The sequence below is a fragment of the Atractosteus spatula genome, chromosome 7, assembly GCF_055471065.1.
Source record: "Atractosteus spatula isolate fAtrSpa1 chromosome 7, fAtrSpa1.hap1, whole genome shotgun sequence".
Classification (NCBI taxonomy): Eukaryota; Metazoa; Chordata; class Actinopteri; order Semionotiformes; family Lepisosteidae; genus Atractosteus; species Atractosteus spatula.
The window spans coordinates 36,957,078-36,972,947 of record NC_142712.1 but is presented as its reverse complement, the minus strand read 5'-3'; the positions used below and the strand labels follow the sequence as shown (position 1 = coordinate 36,972,947).

Genomic DNA, 15,870 nt, shown 5'->3' with positions numbered 1-15,870 from the left:
GAGACTGGGTAATCAGAGTAGGAGTATGGAAAAGTATGAAATATGTAGTGGTAGTTAACAATTGGTTTTAAGGAACCCAAAGATAATATTAATGGACCATTAACAAACTCAAATTACAGTCACCCAAGACAGGGGCAATATCTACTGTAGTACTGGCGAACTACTAATGTATCACCGTATACTGTATAAACAAGGCAATAAAACTGAACTAATCAATAATACAACCAATGTCTTACCTCTTTTACATATCAGAAACATGTGGAAACATTCATTACAACTACATCAATTTTGGGCATGTTCTGCATGACAATAGGATTCCAGGGGATAGTCATCTTGATTTTAGAAAAGGTAGGACTTGATAAGCAAACTTAAGAGATCTTTAAACAAGCAACAAACAAGAAGATAAAAACTGCATAAAAGGCACCACATGGATCTGTATTAGGAACACTCCTTTTTCTAATCTGTATTAATGCTCTAGTCTCTCAAATAGTTAGTACAGTTGTCATGTTAACAGACAAAATCAAAATAAGTGGATCAATGTTTTAGAAGCTGCAAATGAAATAAAAAAAAAACAAATTCTGGACTGAGACAGGACCTGACAGATAATGTACAGTATGTGGTTTTAAAGAATTATATGCAAATAGCAAAATCAAACTATGAATATAAAAAAGGAAAACTCAGTTTTGAAATATGAAAACCACATAATGATTCACATTAACACCTCATTTTCATCTTTTAGATAATGTGGAAAAGCAATAAAAAGGTAAGCAGATTGCTAAGATATACTTTTAAAAGTATAGAATGTTAAATCCAGGGATGTTATATTAAAATTGTAGCATATATTAGGAAGACCAAATTTAGGATATTTTGTATAATTATGGTCATCACTATACAAAAATAATGCTGTGCTAGACCCACTCAAGAGAAAAGTAACCGGATAGATTGCCAGGTTTAAAATGAATGTTTCAAACTGATAGGACAACAGACGTATTCAAATTTGTCCAAGACATTGAAAAACTCAACCTGCTGGACTTTTCAGAATCGCCCATTAAACACGAGCCAGAGGAGACAGGTGGAAATTAAAGGGAAGTACATAAAACAGAGAACAGGAGGCACTCCTTTACACAAACTACATGGCCACGTGTTTTGAAATCCATACCCTGAATTCTTCCAAGAAACAGCTGTGATCTTTGTATGAGTCTGGGCCTCCGGTAGTTTGTAACCTTTCTTACTTTCTTACAACCTAATCCTTTCTTTCATTAATACTCATTAAGAGGTCTTATAACACAGTGCAAAACAGCGGGAGCGTTCACAAATGACATTTCCGACAGGATTTAAAATCAGTTTACAAGTCTTGATTTACTACTGCATATCAGACTGTTATGTACTGTTTCAATAGATTTTTACCAGGTGAAACCAGAACTGAAATATATAGAACTTAGGTGTTTTCACGGAGTTTCAGGTGACCTGAAGGGAAACAGCAGACTGTAGGACAAACTTAAGGACCCCAGAGCTGTCGTTTCTTCTTAGGAAAAGGGAAAAAGAAGCTAATTTCAGGATTAAAGCCCCCGTTAGCCATCGGTCAATGCAGAAGGATTATTGAGTCAAAGATCCACAGTAATCAAAGAAAGAGATTGTGGGATTTAACCTCAGTGGCTCAGCCTACATTACTCTATAGCCTGCCCCAGCCACGTGTGCCCAATCCTGGCACAGAGACCAAGCCTCTTATAGGCTCATTGTCTTCCACAGGCTGTGGAAATGGAGAAGACTTGCTCCCTTTCGAAAACAAGCCTCCCACCTTTCCCTGCCTGCCCTTAGTCATCTAGTGCAAGGTGTGAGTGTGGAGAGACTCGTTAGGAGAAAAGGAAATCAATCCCCCTTTTGCATTAGCAGCGTGCCAAGCTAATCTCAGTCCAGTCACGGAGCTCCTGGATCTCATTCCCCGAGTGGCCCGCGGTGTTAATGGAGGGTAACAGGAGACCCCAAGCCGCATCGATCTACATGCCTTTTGCGCACAGGAAAAGTAAATAAAATTTAAATGCACCGTAAGAATAAAGTGGACACTGAGCACACAAACTGTTTCTCAACTGGAATGAATGAGTGAGTGAATGGATGAATAAATAAATCAGGCTTGGTAACTCAGGAAAAGCCGGCGGTCAGCACAGTCGTGGTGGGCTCTATGGAGGAACAGCTGGTTGAAAGGAAGCCAAGCTTCCAAACAAGACATACAAGTCCTTCAAACAGATGGTACGCATGTTGAAAAAGAAAAACACTCAGAATCGTGTACATTATGGAAGTTAAACAAAAGATGTACACTGTGCTTTTTTGGTAATAAACATTAGATACAAAATAACATTTTGTAGAATACTGTATGTAAAATCCTCTCCTGGAGACATTGTATATTTCCATCATTCATGGGCATGAATATTAATTAGCTCTTATGGTTTCCACAGCACTGAAAAAAACACAATTTGAAGAGACTTCTTACTGCATTTCACATAAATAACGTCAAAGTTCACAGCCATAGACAATTGCTTTCCCTTATTAGGGCTCATACTGCACATGACAAACCTTGTGAAGTGGAATGTACGAATGTATATTAGTCTGGCAACAAATACCATACTGGGTTGTGGTGTGTTCGAAGAGCATTACAAAACAGTACAACATAATAACTATTTATTCCACTAATTCATTGAGACTGAATGCTCTTAAAAATCACCAAAACACAGAAGACACACATAAACATACAGTACACACAAACACATTATACTTGATGTGGTTGTTTACCTCCATTTAGAATGTCATTTAAACTTCCACTCCCTCTCTTCTACAGATGTACTGTACAGTCAGAACAAAAGCTTTGGGATTTTTCTGTTTGCTTTTTTATTTCTTCCTCTCAAGCTCCTCCACATATTACAAAGCAAAAAAAAAATCTTAGGGACTGAATACATTAATACTGTCTGGTAGTTGTGTCCTTGTCTCTACGAGCCACTGAATTGCATAATATGTCTTCTGGGTTCCAAATTTATATTCTTTCTTCTTTGAAATTCTTGCTTTCATTTTAAATCAATACAACTTTTAAGCTGCCAGACAACACCTAGTGAGGTTCACTGTTCACGGGAGGTAGCCTTAATGGACCTCGTTATGTAAATGAAGGTCTTATTAATTAAACATTTTTCTTTAGAGGGAAGGATTCATTTCTAATTTGGCTCTGGGTAGGATTACAACAATTCATGCTGTCCCTGCTCAGCCAGCTCTGAAAGGCTTCAGAGTGTGTGCAATAGAACAGAAAAAGACATTAACTCGATGGGTCACAAAGTTACATGCACCCACTACTCTTCTGACAAAGGATTTGCTCTCTGTCGCTGAATGAGTATCTCCGTTTGTTTAAACAGGCTGCATTCAATGGCACTTGTTAGTTTGAATTTTACAATTTAAGAGCTGTTGTGGCAGTTACTATAGTAAACTATTTTGATTTACAAACAATGGCGAACACTTGGCTGCAACTCCATGTGATCTGAACTCACCCTGACTCATGAGTGCTGAGTCTGAGTTTCAGTCTGCTGTTGTAATGGACCACTGTTTCTTTAATGGTCAGTGCAGAGCATGCTGGGATTTCCTGGCAGGTGGCCAAAAGAAATCCATTAAACTTCCAGGGCATCACATCTGTCTCCCTCCTGCACACTGACAGAGGTGTCAACTTGTTGGTGACCATTTTTTTCCCTCTTCTACATATTTATAGGGGCGCTGGAAATCAATGAGCGCCTGTCTGTATTTGGTGTATGAGCACAGTGGGGGACGTGAAGACGAGAGCTTGCTAGTCTCTCACTGCTGCAAGTCAGCGTGTGCGGAGACACAGAGTGTCACTCCCACTAACTGGAGGACACCTGCTGCCTCGTGCCACCCTGCATGTCCATACAGTGCACGTATCTGTGTGTATCTGTACATGTATTGTACTTTACCTGTAATATTACTCAAGTCTTTAAACATTCTGATTTTGCCTTTCAAAATGCTTGGATTTGATTAGTAAAACCACAGGAATGTGTGTAATGCTCATTTGCCAAAAAATGATCAGACACCACGTTTCATTAGATCCATTGTCTGATTCACTTGCACTCCTTTACCTAATATATTCAGATCCCTGAATTTCATAATGTGTACAGCACACATGCATGCAATGGGCACAATGATCACAAATAGGCAGTGACTCTGTAGGATTAATACAATACACCCATAGATTTAATATATAAGCTCGCTGTTCGCCTTTAATTTTGTGGTGCATTGTGCAAGCGAACGGTGGAATGCCTGCGCATTTCTACTGTTCACACTTGAGCTACGACACAATGCCATCTCCAGCTCAAGTCAGCAGTGCTCAGGGTACAAAGACAGATGCCCTAAAACAGCAATATTTCCGAGAATGAATACCCCCCCCCCTTACCTCACCCCTCCCTGCACACAGACTCATAATTCAAGCGTAGGTCCTGAAACCTCACATTGGGAAACTTGAAAAGCTTAAGTATGCAGAATACACAAGTAGTATTCTCTGTAGTCAGGGAGGATGGATGGCTGTGAGTATGTAAGTGTGTGTTTGCATGTGTGTGTGTGAGTGATTATGTGCATTCACAGATGTTAGTCTCCTGAATCTAACTCTGCAGGCATTACCCCGCTCGGGGACGGTGCCTAATGCTTGCTTACAGATGAGAGGTTTCGAAAGAGAGACTGCTCAAGCATGGCATCAATCTTATTACAGGATTTAATGCTTCTCTTTTTTTTTCCTGAAACACGTATTACATCCCTATAAGGCACGCCGATACAATGACACAAGAGCATGTCGTATTAAATGCAGGACGCACATTATCAGCTCCACTTGTTTGTTTCCCGTTTGAATACGCACAGAATGTGAACATTTACACACACATAAATAAATCCCAATAAGAAATGAACATTTATAGATCTTGAGATCGCTGGGGAAGAGCCAATTAAACACAACAAGGGACATTCATTTCATATGGATCTGGTGATGATGTAAAAAAGAGGTTCATTGCACCTATTGATGCTGTTACTGTAAGCGTGTGATAATCATTAAACAAATAATAAGAATTCTCTTCTTAATTATTATAATAACAATAATAATAATAATAATAATAATAATAATAATACCCTACTTTTAGAGAGTGTCTTTCACTCCGAACGGATCGCGGAGAACACATATAGGAGGGGCACCCACATCATCCATCACTAAAGTGCAGCCCCACCCTGGGCAGCACACAGCAGGTCAGGTAGAGAAGCGTAAAATTACTTCACCATTTACATTAAGGGGGAACATTGGGGTGCCAACATTATGCAACCATGGAGCTCAATTCAGCCGGGCATGGGATTTAACACCCTGACGTCTACCGTGTTGTACAGTAAGATTGTTGCAAACAGGGATCTTTTGTGAGGATATCCTCCTCAAATAGTGATGATATCAGTTTAACATCTCCCATGAAATATCCCCCAACAGAAGCACAGCATCTAGGACTGACAAGACACTAAATTAAATTAACAAGATTTGCATTTTCCTCTTTCACTAGGCCTATATGTTCATTAATCAGGATATAATACCAAACTACTAGCAAGCAAGATACTTCATCCATCCACCGATTTTCTAACCAATTCTTCCCATTCGGGCTCATGGAGCCTAGGGAGGCGGCGCCTATACCAGCAAGCAACAGATGCAAGGCAGTGGACACCCCGGAACGTCTGTCTCATTCACAGCTAAAATCTAGACTGGGATTACAGAGCTGCACTTGCGGTGTTGCAGACGCTTACCAGGACACCCTGAATGCTCACACGATGTCCAACAGTGAGAGACGCTGTCGTTCGGAAAGCTCCAACAAAAAGACAGAGGGAGGGAACAGTTGGAATAAAAAGGGAGTCCGGCACATATTTCTTTCATCACCTATTTAAAGCAAAAAAAACTGGTGGAAGGGGAAATCAGGCTTCAGCACTGCAGCAGGAAGGAAATTCCTGGACCGTGAGAGTGAGTGGGTCAGAGGGCGCGTTGCCAGAGCCGGGAGGGCTGAGATCCTGATCGCAGAGCACGCTTCTGCATCATCTCCCATGGACGGATGGCGCACGTGGCATCAAATTAACCCAGACGAAGCCTGCTGCGGCCTGCCTGCGCTTGCCTTGTTTTCGTTTAGGGACTTTTCTTCTGTTTTGGCGTGGATGGACAGTACCAGCTACCCCAACATGAGCACGCTCACCCCGGCTTCAGTGCCTCACCCCTTGTCGTCCTCAATGCTAGGAAAAGGATCCAATCGCCCTCAATGCACTACAAATTGTCTGCGTGCCTGATCAACATGTCTAAAAAAATCTGCCAGCATTTCACATCAGTGCCACTGATCTGACATGGCTGTGTTCAGTCTCTAGGGAGCATTAATCAATCCAGTAATGCCTTTCTTGATATTCTAGTTCGTAGCAATGCAACAATGAAAGGAGCTCCAGGCCTCATTAATATTGCAAAATATTAAAGTCCACGTGTTGCCAATAAAAAAAAAACAATTAACATAGCCTCCTGTGAATAGAGACCCAGCATTCATCTACTGTAATTCTTTTGTGGGGCAAGTACAAAGCGGGCAACAGAGGCTGGACATGCATATCTCCTCTTTGCTAATTACTTGGTCAGGATATCCTGTATGGTATTTACCGCCAGAAGCACCGGAGCAATTGTAGCACTTGCATTCCTCTGAAGTTAATTTGCCATTCACGCAAAGCTTATGTCTACGCTTGCTGTCCAACATTTTAAAAAATGACCTTCTAAAGGGGTTTACTTCAATACGATTCTTCTTCCTCTTTTTTTTCTCCCTCATTATGTCAGTGTCAAGTAACTGGAATGAGAGAAGAGGAGAGCACAGGCTGAAGCAGGAGAGGAAGAGGAGAGCAGAAAGAGGGAGGGGGGGTGGCCAACAAGAGGAGAGATGTCAGAGCAGATGAAGGGGTGTAAGAGGAGACGACAATTCCAAAAACGCTCCATGTGTTCTCCAGCAGCTCCCTCGTTTCTTGCTTCCATCTTTTTTTCCCCCCTTCATTCCTGTCCCGTTCCAGATATTAAGGATGACCACGGTGAGGCTCCTACAGTCAGACACTTCTGCACCAGATATCTAGGGCAGCGCCATTAGGATATTAGTGCCGGTCAGTGCGCTGGAGTGTGCACAGTTCTAACGCAGGCGCTGCAGTGCGAGGGAACACCCGCTGTGAGCCTGATTGGTGCGCGCTCGGCGGATCAGAAAGCAAGTAGGAAACGCGGCGTCACTAACTTCGTCTGTCACAACCCTTGAGGGCAGAGGGGTGCTGTCGGTCTCAAGAGGGTGGGAGGTTGTTTATTCGTGGGGGTACTGCCTCAAAGGACAGGCCAGCTGTACCCCATCAAGGAAGGTCTTATATAACAATTAACGAATACTGTACAACAAACAGGGTGAACAGCAGCTCTAGCTTTGCGTCTCCATTCTGCTTTTCTTCCAACCGGTCTTGTGTACTTTCACTGTAGGACTGTGATGTTTCACGTTCAGCACACTGCCCTGGGCAATCTGTCTCATTTCTGTGTTTTCCTTGGTTTCCCACCTCCAAATGTTACTGTCTGCTTAAGAGGGCCTGTGCGAGGTTCACAAGCTTCACAAAAGAAAGGAAAGGCAATACAATGCAGTATGCGATAAACCCCTGTCAACTGATTAAGATGCTGAAAGCAATAATGTCCTCACAGATGTCAATATAAAGTCTTCCTTTTGTATGTTTCTGTTGCCCTGAAAAAAAAAACAACTGCAAGATAATAAGATGCCGGAGGAATCTCATATAATACAGTTGTCGTTTTTAGAATTAAAACAAAATCTTGACCACCATGAAATAAAATGACAGGAAAGATTAAGAAATAATATTATAGTCCTGTACTCCACCTCTTCCTTAATAGAAGTGAACAAAAGTACATTTCATACGTAGGTGCTCTTTATTGTTTTAATGGCTGAGAAACCACACTAGCGAGAACATTGCATTCAAAATACGTATGTTTGTTGCCAGCATCCATTCCCCGCTTTTCACAAGAAAACCACAGACTGTTCAAAAGTGCCTGAAGTTTTTATTTGAGCCGCACACTGCGATCAGGATTTCTGCCTTTCCCTTCTTTTCATACACTGCTTCTTTTTTTTCCCTTTTCTTAGAATGGCCACACAGGTCTCGGGGCCAAAACAAACCCTGAGAAAGAGAAAGACTTTGGAATGACAGGGGAATGATTCACAAGGAACTGGTCTAATCTGTCTGCTCTTAATTTTCCAAACCACAGCTTGCTGGGTAAACTCTTTTGTTCTCAAACAATAAGCCTTAAATAGCCGAATCCTTATGTGGGACACGCGTGCTAGCTAACGGCTTCAACAGAACCATCACCGAATTCACGGGTGGCATTTAATTTCTGCCTGTGTTGTGTGAGCAAGAAAGGAACAGGGTATAGCTGGTGAGATTTGGACTGTACCCACACCCCTCCCCCAGACATTATAAAAAGATTCAAACAGGAAAACAGGCTGAATAGCTGAAACACGGAATGATTTGATTTGAGCATAAACACTAAGGCGACGGCAGCATAGCACTACTTCCAAAGTACCTATTATAACAAAGTCATTCCTCCCAAGACTTACAATAAATCAACCACAATGCGTCTGAGTAGGAAAATCCTGGAAGTTCTCAAAATGCAATCATTCCAAGTGCTGGGGGGAAGCAAATATTGTTGCACTGGTTTTGGAAACCGCCAACCCGATAGTGGTGTTGTTCTTTGTGTGAAGAAAAAAAAAGAAACAGGCTGTAGATCAATGCAGTGCAGGAAAATCCCATGTGGTCTGGTATTAGAAAAACAAAGCAGTGACTCTGAAGCGTTAACTGTAACTCAATCTCACTGATCCAGTTTATACAAGTGAGAGTGTGTTGCATGGGGCTTCCACAGCAGAGCTACTGGACTATAATACCACAGCTGTACAAGCGAATGCTGGAAATATGCACTTATACAGTACCTGCCTGACATGCATTTTTTTGACAACCTGCTACATGTCCAGTGTGTCTCCCGTGTGACATTCTGCTGTAACGCTCTCACAGTTCAGTCAGATAAGGTCCAGTTGATCTTATCAATAATCTGATTCTAAGCGTCTGAATGAAACAACTGTCCTCCTTTATTTTTGGGGAGGGAGAAAACAAACCAGAAAAGGCAGAGAGATGGAATGAGAGAGGAAGCCAAAACAGGATTACTACACTCTCTGGGTATAAGCTAGAGCAATTGACTAAAAGCTGGATTGTCTGAAGTAAGGCTCTTCTATTGCAGTAGAGAAAAAGGCAGGTCACTGAAACCCTTACTCTACCATCTTACTTTAAGGCCAAATGTTTTCTTTTTCACTCTCTGTGAAGAAACTTGAAGTACAAGGAGTCTGGAGCTGTCTCCTGTTGCTCTTTGTAACAGTATATAACTGGGGTATAGCCATGTGACATCACATCCTGTCACACTTGTCCTGGAAGTTTCCAGTTTCCTCCCATTCCTTAATACCTTCTAACCTGAACACTGGGACTGGAAAAAAAACACAATGTCCAGGAAATCATGAGATTTCATTTCATCCAAATTACTCAACAAGTGACTGGACTTACTAATCAGGGAACTTGAATACAATACGTAGAAGAATGTGAAATTAAAATGACAATTAGAAGTGCATTCAAAAGACCTTTTAACTCAACAGCAGAAGTCTTTTGTCCTTATTGGTAACCAGAACAGAAATAAAAGTGCTGTGTACTTTTTGTGAAACAAATATCCTTTTCCCCCCTCTCCTTTAGCTCCAGTACTCGTTGGATGTATAAGATATATAAGCCTGACAACATGGTCAGATGGGCTCTGGCAGAGAGGTACGCACTGAAAATAATTCCTGCGCCAAGGGAGTGCGCCTACACGCAGAAGTGAGGAATCAGCAGAGAAATCGGCAGGATGCAATAGCTGTGATACATTCCCTGCTGTGCGCAAGCTGCCTACTGATGTCTGCGTGTGACTGGAGCCAGTACGACGTTCTGAGAGAAAGCCTGTGAATGACTAGTCGATCCTCCTGGGATGGCGAACAGTTTTCATGCCCCACAGTGTGCCAAAGGGCTTCACTGGACAGTCAGTACAATCCTCACACTGGCAGCATCTGCCACACTCCAACATCAGAAAGAAAAGAGCATTTCAAACAACTCGGCACCAACCAGAGTTTTATGACCAGAGAACATTTGTTTTTTGGCTAAAGCTCTCATAACAGCAAGGGCCTAGCTGTTCCACCAGGCAACACCCATCTGTGTCTAATATAACCACCTCATTTAAGGTTTATTGTAAACATGTATTCAGAGAAACATGACTTGAAAAGATGTTTGATGTTTCCTTTCAAAGGCCACAACTGTATACACGCTGACTTGCAGAGATGACTGACAATCCTAATAAAATAAAAGAAGTAAGCACTGTACAGCACGATTGCAAAGAAAATGACAGCAATCCCTTTTCAATCCTTCAGTGAATTGTGTGTTGGGGATGTGATTGAATTGCCTTTCCTGGGGGCAGGATCGTTTCTCCAGCGTTGTCTGGTTTATTTATGTCCCCCAGACTGTGAACTAGGTGTGTGTGGGGGGTGTTATTAATGGGGGTCGGTGGGGTAGTCTGGCTGGAAGATGTGGTTTTAATTGGGAGTGTTACATCTGTGAGCTTCTCGGAGGCCCAAACCCTGCTGGGTAAGGATGCAGATCACTGACTGAGGCCTACAGACCGAGCTCAGGCTGTCCCCTGCACTCCCGCAACGCAGCCAGAGCGAAACAGGAGCACTGGATTAACAACACCGAGACTCGCAGAACCAACAGAGCCAGAGCTCACCTCACAGCACTGCTGCTCATGTTTTTATTGCTGTACTCATATATTCCCCTGAAACCTTTCGGGATGCAAAAAGCAACAGAATTTCTCCAATCAGTTAAATGAGCCGTTAACGATTTTTTTATTACTGAGACTGTCATAATAAAGGTTGTGACTACAATGCAGAACATGTTGGACCTACAGGGTTGGAAGAAAGGACAATACATTTGAAAATCCCATAAAATTCAGGGCGAGGCTGAATAAAAAAAGAATAATCAGACAGATTCATTTCCTAATCAGATCAGAAAAAAATAGCTAGTTTGTAAGTTGTTATCAAATGAAGCAATAAAGTAATAAACTGTACCATTCAAAGCAGCATATTTTACCAGTGTTTCAACACAAGCATGTCTCTCATTACCGTGTGTTTTGCATTACTTTCCCTAGAGTACAACGTCATACAATTAAGGTGGCACTCCTGTGCACAGGCCCTGTTAATTCTGGCTTGTCGCGATGTGTTATTCCAGTCTGTAGCAATGGGAGTACCAGGCGCCAGCAAACCGGCTCCTGGTTACTATTTTCTAGGGCTGAGTCTGCACACAGGCAGGGAGTGAGAAGGCCAGACAGGCAGGGAGACAAACAGCCACTGGGTTCGAAATTGAGCCGGCTGCTCTCACAGGCCCCGCTCCCTGACCCCTGCCCCCGACACATCATGCGTTCAATGCTTTGCCCCCTCTCTCAGGGTCAAAGTAATCGGACCAGAGGCCAGGGTGATTGTCCCGCCCCCTCTGGCATTCTGACATTACCAGGCCAGGGGGACAGATCTATCTCATCTATTCCTGGTGCACATTGCTTGTATCTTTCATAGGCTTCCTTCTCTTTTCAGCAGCTCTTGAAACAGTTCCAGCAAGTCACCTAGGCTGAAGATTTAGTTAAATAACAACTATGTTCAAGAAAAAAAACATTTTCAAGGTGCAACACTCACTGTATATCAAAAGGGATGTAATTTTGCTCAAATGTCTTACTGTATGTCAGACATAAAATCCTAAGAGAAGCTTCCCTTCCTCTGCATAGTACCGGGGCAATACTGTATGTTTATGGCATGTGGAACAGCTGAAACAAAAATAATGTGGCTAAAAAATGCAAAATCCACTCAGTTGCTTTGATGGCAGTCAGGCTTCAGTTAAACACAGCACACAAAAGGCCGTTCCTTCCATAATTCAATAACACTAATCCAGACTGAAGGGGTAATGAACCAGCCTCCGTCTGAGCGGAACTAACTGGAGTCGCAACCTCGTGGTGACTGGGGAATGGGCCCAGCTGACATCCTGCCTGGAGCGTGTATATCAATGGTTAGGCACAGTCAAGGGGGCTTCAATGGGAGAGGGACCCAGTGAGTCCAGCTGGCCCATCACCCTGGTGAATTACTGTCCTTCTTTGTGGCCTAACCACAAAGACACCGTCCGGCACGTTTTCACAGCTCCATGGCCCAGCCATGATACAGCTTGACACAGGGTGCATCGATCAATCAGCACATTGCCGAATCTATCACCTGCCTGGATAATGCACTGTGACATGAGACCTAAGAATGCATTGCTGCGACAATAAATAAAACACACACCGCTCCACATCTTATATCCTGTATGTGTAATGATCCAGTAAGATAATATGCATCGGCTCTAACTGAATTAAGAGTTTTAGGTGAAAATCTGATGTTTCCCCTTCCAGATCCTCTCCACTTTGACACGCCTGCTCTAATTACTGATGCCTAATTACCACCAGGCTTTGTAAAACAACTGAATTGACTTATTCTCCATTTTATGATGTTGATTTTTTGTAATATACATATGGCTTGAACAGAAAACATCAACTATTGTCTGTGTCTATCCCTACAGGTATGCATTTAGGCAGAATCTACCTGCTTTGAAATTCAAGAAGCCACCCTCTTTTAGTCTGTTTGATGGAATACCGTACATATCCATTCTCATACTGTAGCATGGTTTTCAGGATGAAAGATGCTCTGCTACACAAAGTTTTAGAAGCAAAGGCTGTTACTTTGTGAATACAAAGCTGCCAGGATATGAGGAAATAAAAAAAGCTGAACATATTCCTGTCTAATGGGAGTGGTTGAGCAGCAGATCGGGAATATGAGTGTGAAGTTTGCACTTGAATATTTTTCTTCTAATGATTTGAGACATGTATGGTATTCTTAGAGAAGCATGGAGCTTTATAGGGCAGTTAATCAAAAACAAAACGAGTAACCTTCACAGTGAAGAGACAAAGAGAGCCTTGAATTATGACCGCTGAGGTCAGAGAGGGTTCAGTCCAGGCCTTGACAACAACAGGGAGAGTTCATTCCGAGAAGCTACTGAAGAAGCATGCTTTAAAGCTCCCATTGTTGGGAAATAAAAGGCGCTCCTGCGATTCCTGGTTCCCCTGTTGACTCAACACCTGACATCTTGTTCATCTCAGTTTCAGTGCCTGCTGGGACATGTGCCGGGGGTGCAGAGCTGAGCTGGGGCAGGGAGCTGTGCTCACATCCTTGTGGAAAAATAACGAGCACAGGACTTGGCAGGTGGTGAAGACAAAAAAGAGGGACATGCATTTTAAATAATGTCACCACCTCCCCAGTCTCCACAGCCAGTTTGTAAGAGTGAGTCAGTTGCCAAGCCTGAGAAGACCATACAAAGCTAAGGTAATGTGCACCAGAGGAATCAGGAGAAGAAAGATCTTAATCTGCATGAAAAAATACAGAAATGTCTCTAAAACAAGCTAAGAATTAATTGGATAAGTGGGGAATGCAGTCTCCTTGTTCCCTTTTCTGACTGCTTTGATAATAACCAAGGGCCATGTACAAACAAGTCATCTCACTCATCCAAAGATTAGAAAAACTGTGATAATATCCAAATATGCACATTTACACTAATTTCTTTTCTAAAGTTTTGGAGTAAATGAAATGAAAAACGGGAGGAAAAGGAGAAGGACTAAGAAAAAGATTGAAGAAGGATAAGCAAAGTTTGATTTCATCCTGAAGTTTCAGTTTTATTGGATATTTTATTTTCTCTCAGAGAGACATTACAGCACAGCCAAAACCCACATATTTGTGTCATTAGTGTGTTTCCTATCTGGCATGGGTTAAACAGAGCCCGAGGAAGTTGCTAATCACAAGCCATGGCCAGGCTTGGTTTTCATCCCAGTTATTCTGGTGGGCTGGCGCTCTTCAAGGTGAAAGAGTGATGCTGTCCTCATACAGGGATCCTGACATCAAGCGAAGTGACATTTCAGGCAGGGAAGTCTCTCTATTTCACTACAGCACAATAACACTCACATGTTTTCAAGGCATAGTTAATGTCCATTTACCACAGGCATCATCAGCATGCCTACTACTCAGCAGATGATTAATAAACAATAACAACAACTAAGGACAAAGGACGTCCCCTCCAACAATCACTCCTGCTGTAGTAGACTTTGTCCTGCCAGCCCTCTTTTCACCTGCTGTTTTGGCTATGTGTGAAAAGGCATGAATGGGAGCTCTCTGCTTTCCTGCCTAAGGCTTGCCAGTGTTCAGAGACAAAGCATCAGTGTGCTCATTGGAGGGCATGTCGAGCTCCAATGATGCAATGTAATATGTGATGTCTAAGAAATAACTTATCGCACAAGTTTTCCCGATTCAGTCTTTGCCTTGGTCAGGAGTAGGGCACGCTCTTCCTACTATCATAGCACACACAGGGAATTTCATGAATGAACAACGGAATTATTTAGTTCCAGAGATTTTCAACCATATGCAGTATAGCCATAAAAGGAACTCATGCCTGAACGGAGCATATGACTGTTTCATGCAAATTCTTCATAAACCTATCCCTTGCTCCTTGCTGACACGTTCTACTCTCAAGTTTTAAGTTGTAGTACATGCATAAATCAGGTGCCTGGGTTTTAAAAACCTCTTTTAGCATTACTGTAGTTGTTCCCTGTGTAACACGGAAGCTCCCAGTTACACTAAAAACACTGAAGGGTTCATGTCCAGCTTAATGTGGGATCTGCTGTTATTTCACCTTTGGCACTTAAGCCTGTTACCCTTGGTCTTTGATTTTCTAGTTATTCCCAAATCCAAATCCATTTACAGCTGTACAAAATGAGTTTCTGCAAAATACACTAAAATGAGATGTACTAAAGCTACAGGCAATTGCACTTGTGTCCGCGTTAAGCAACCCGGGAAGAACATTTTAAACTAGCAAAGTCAGCAATCATTTAAAAGGCAACGTTGGAACAGTCCCATCCTCTTGCCCCAACCACTATAATTGCAGCAAGGATGAGACATCGCCTTCAGCAACAACGAGTGACAGAATGAGAAAAGAAAGGGCATTATGCATTTGTACCACCTACTTACAATTATATTGAGATCAAACTAAGAAAAGGTATGGGATGATCTAAGAGATGACCTGGAGCCTCTCACACAGAGAATCCAAGACATGCCTGCGGTGACAAAACTATTAATACGCCCTGAGTGTTTCACCTCTGGCTCTTTTCAGGTGCTGACTCTGACAGCATTTTCTGTTATCTTTGATTTACTACTTACTACTAAACCATTACTAATAATGTTTTAATGAAGCTAAACTCTGTTTTTCCCTAATAGCAAATCTGACCTATAAGCAAACTGCCAATTTTTCAAAATACTTGAGGTTCTGGATTCAGTCCAATTCTTACTCCCCCTCACACACAGTTGAGTGTTTTTACTTACTTTGTAGTTTCCATAACATTTTCCTTTTATACTGCAAATAGACAGGAGACTGATAACTGTTCTCATATCATTGTTTTGGAAAAAAATTACATACAAGAGAAAATCACAAAATCTGAATAGCCTAGCGATGAAAAATAGAGTATCTCACTTTGATCTCCATAATTTCAGGAGGAAACACAATTGTGTGCATGTGATTTTTCTTGCTTTTTATGCATTTTGCTCGGTACATTAAATTGTAAGAGATCATCAACAAGCCAAGCAA

General features: G+C 42.1%; 1 protein-coding gene across 1 annotated transcript in view; it reads right to left on the bottom strand.

Moving 5' to 3' along the window:
• The window catches only part of plxna2 (plexin A2), a 226,167-nt gene that overhangs the window by 142,690 nt on the left and 67,607 nt on the right, over positions 1-15,870 (bottom strand). The gene's annotated exons all lie outside the window — the stretch shown is intronic.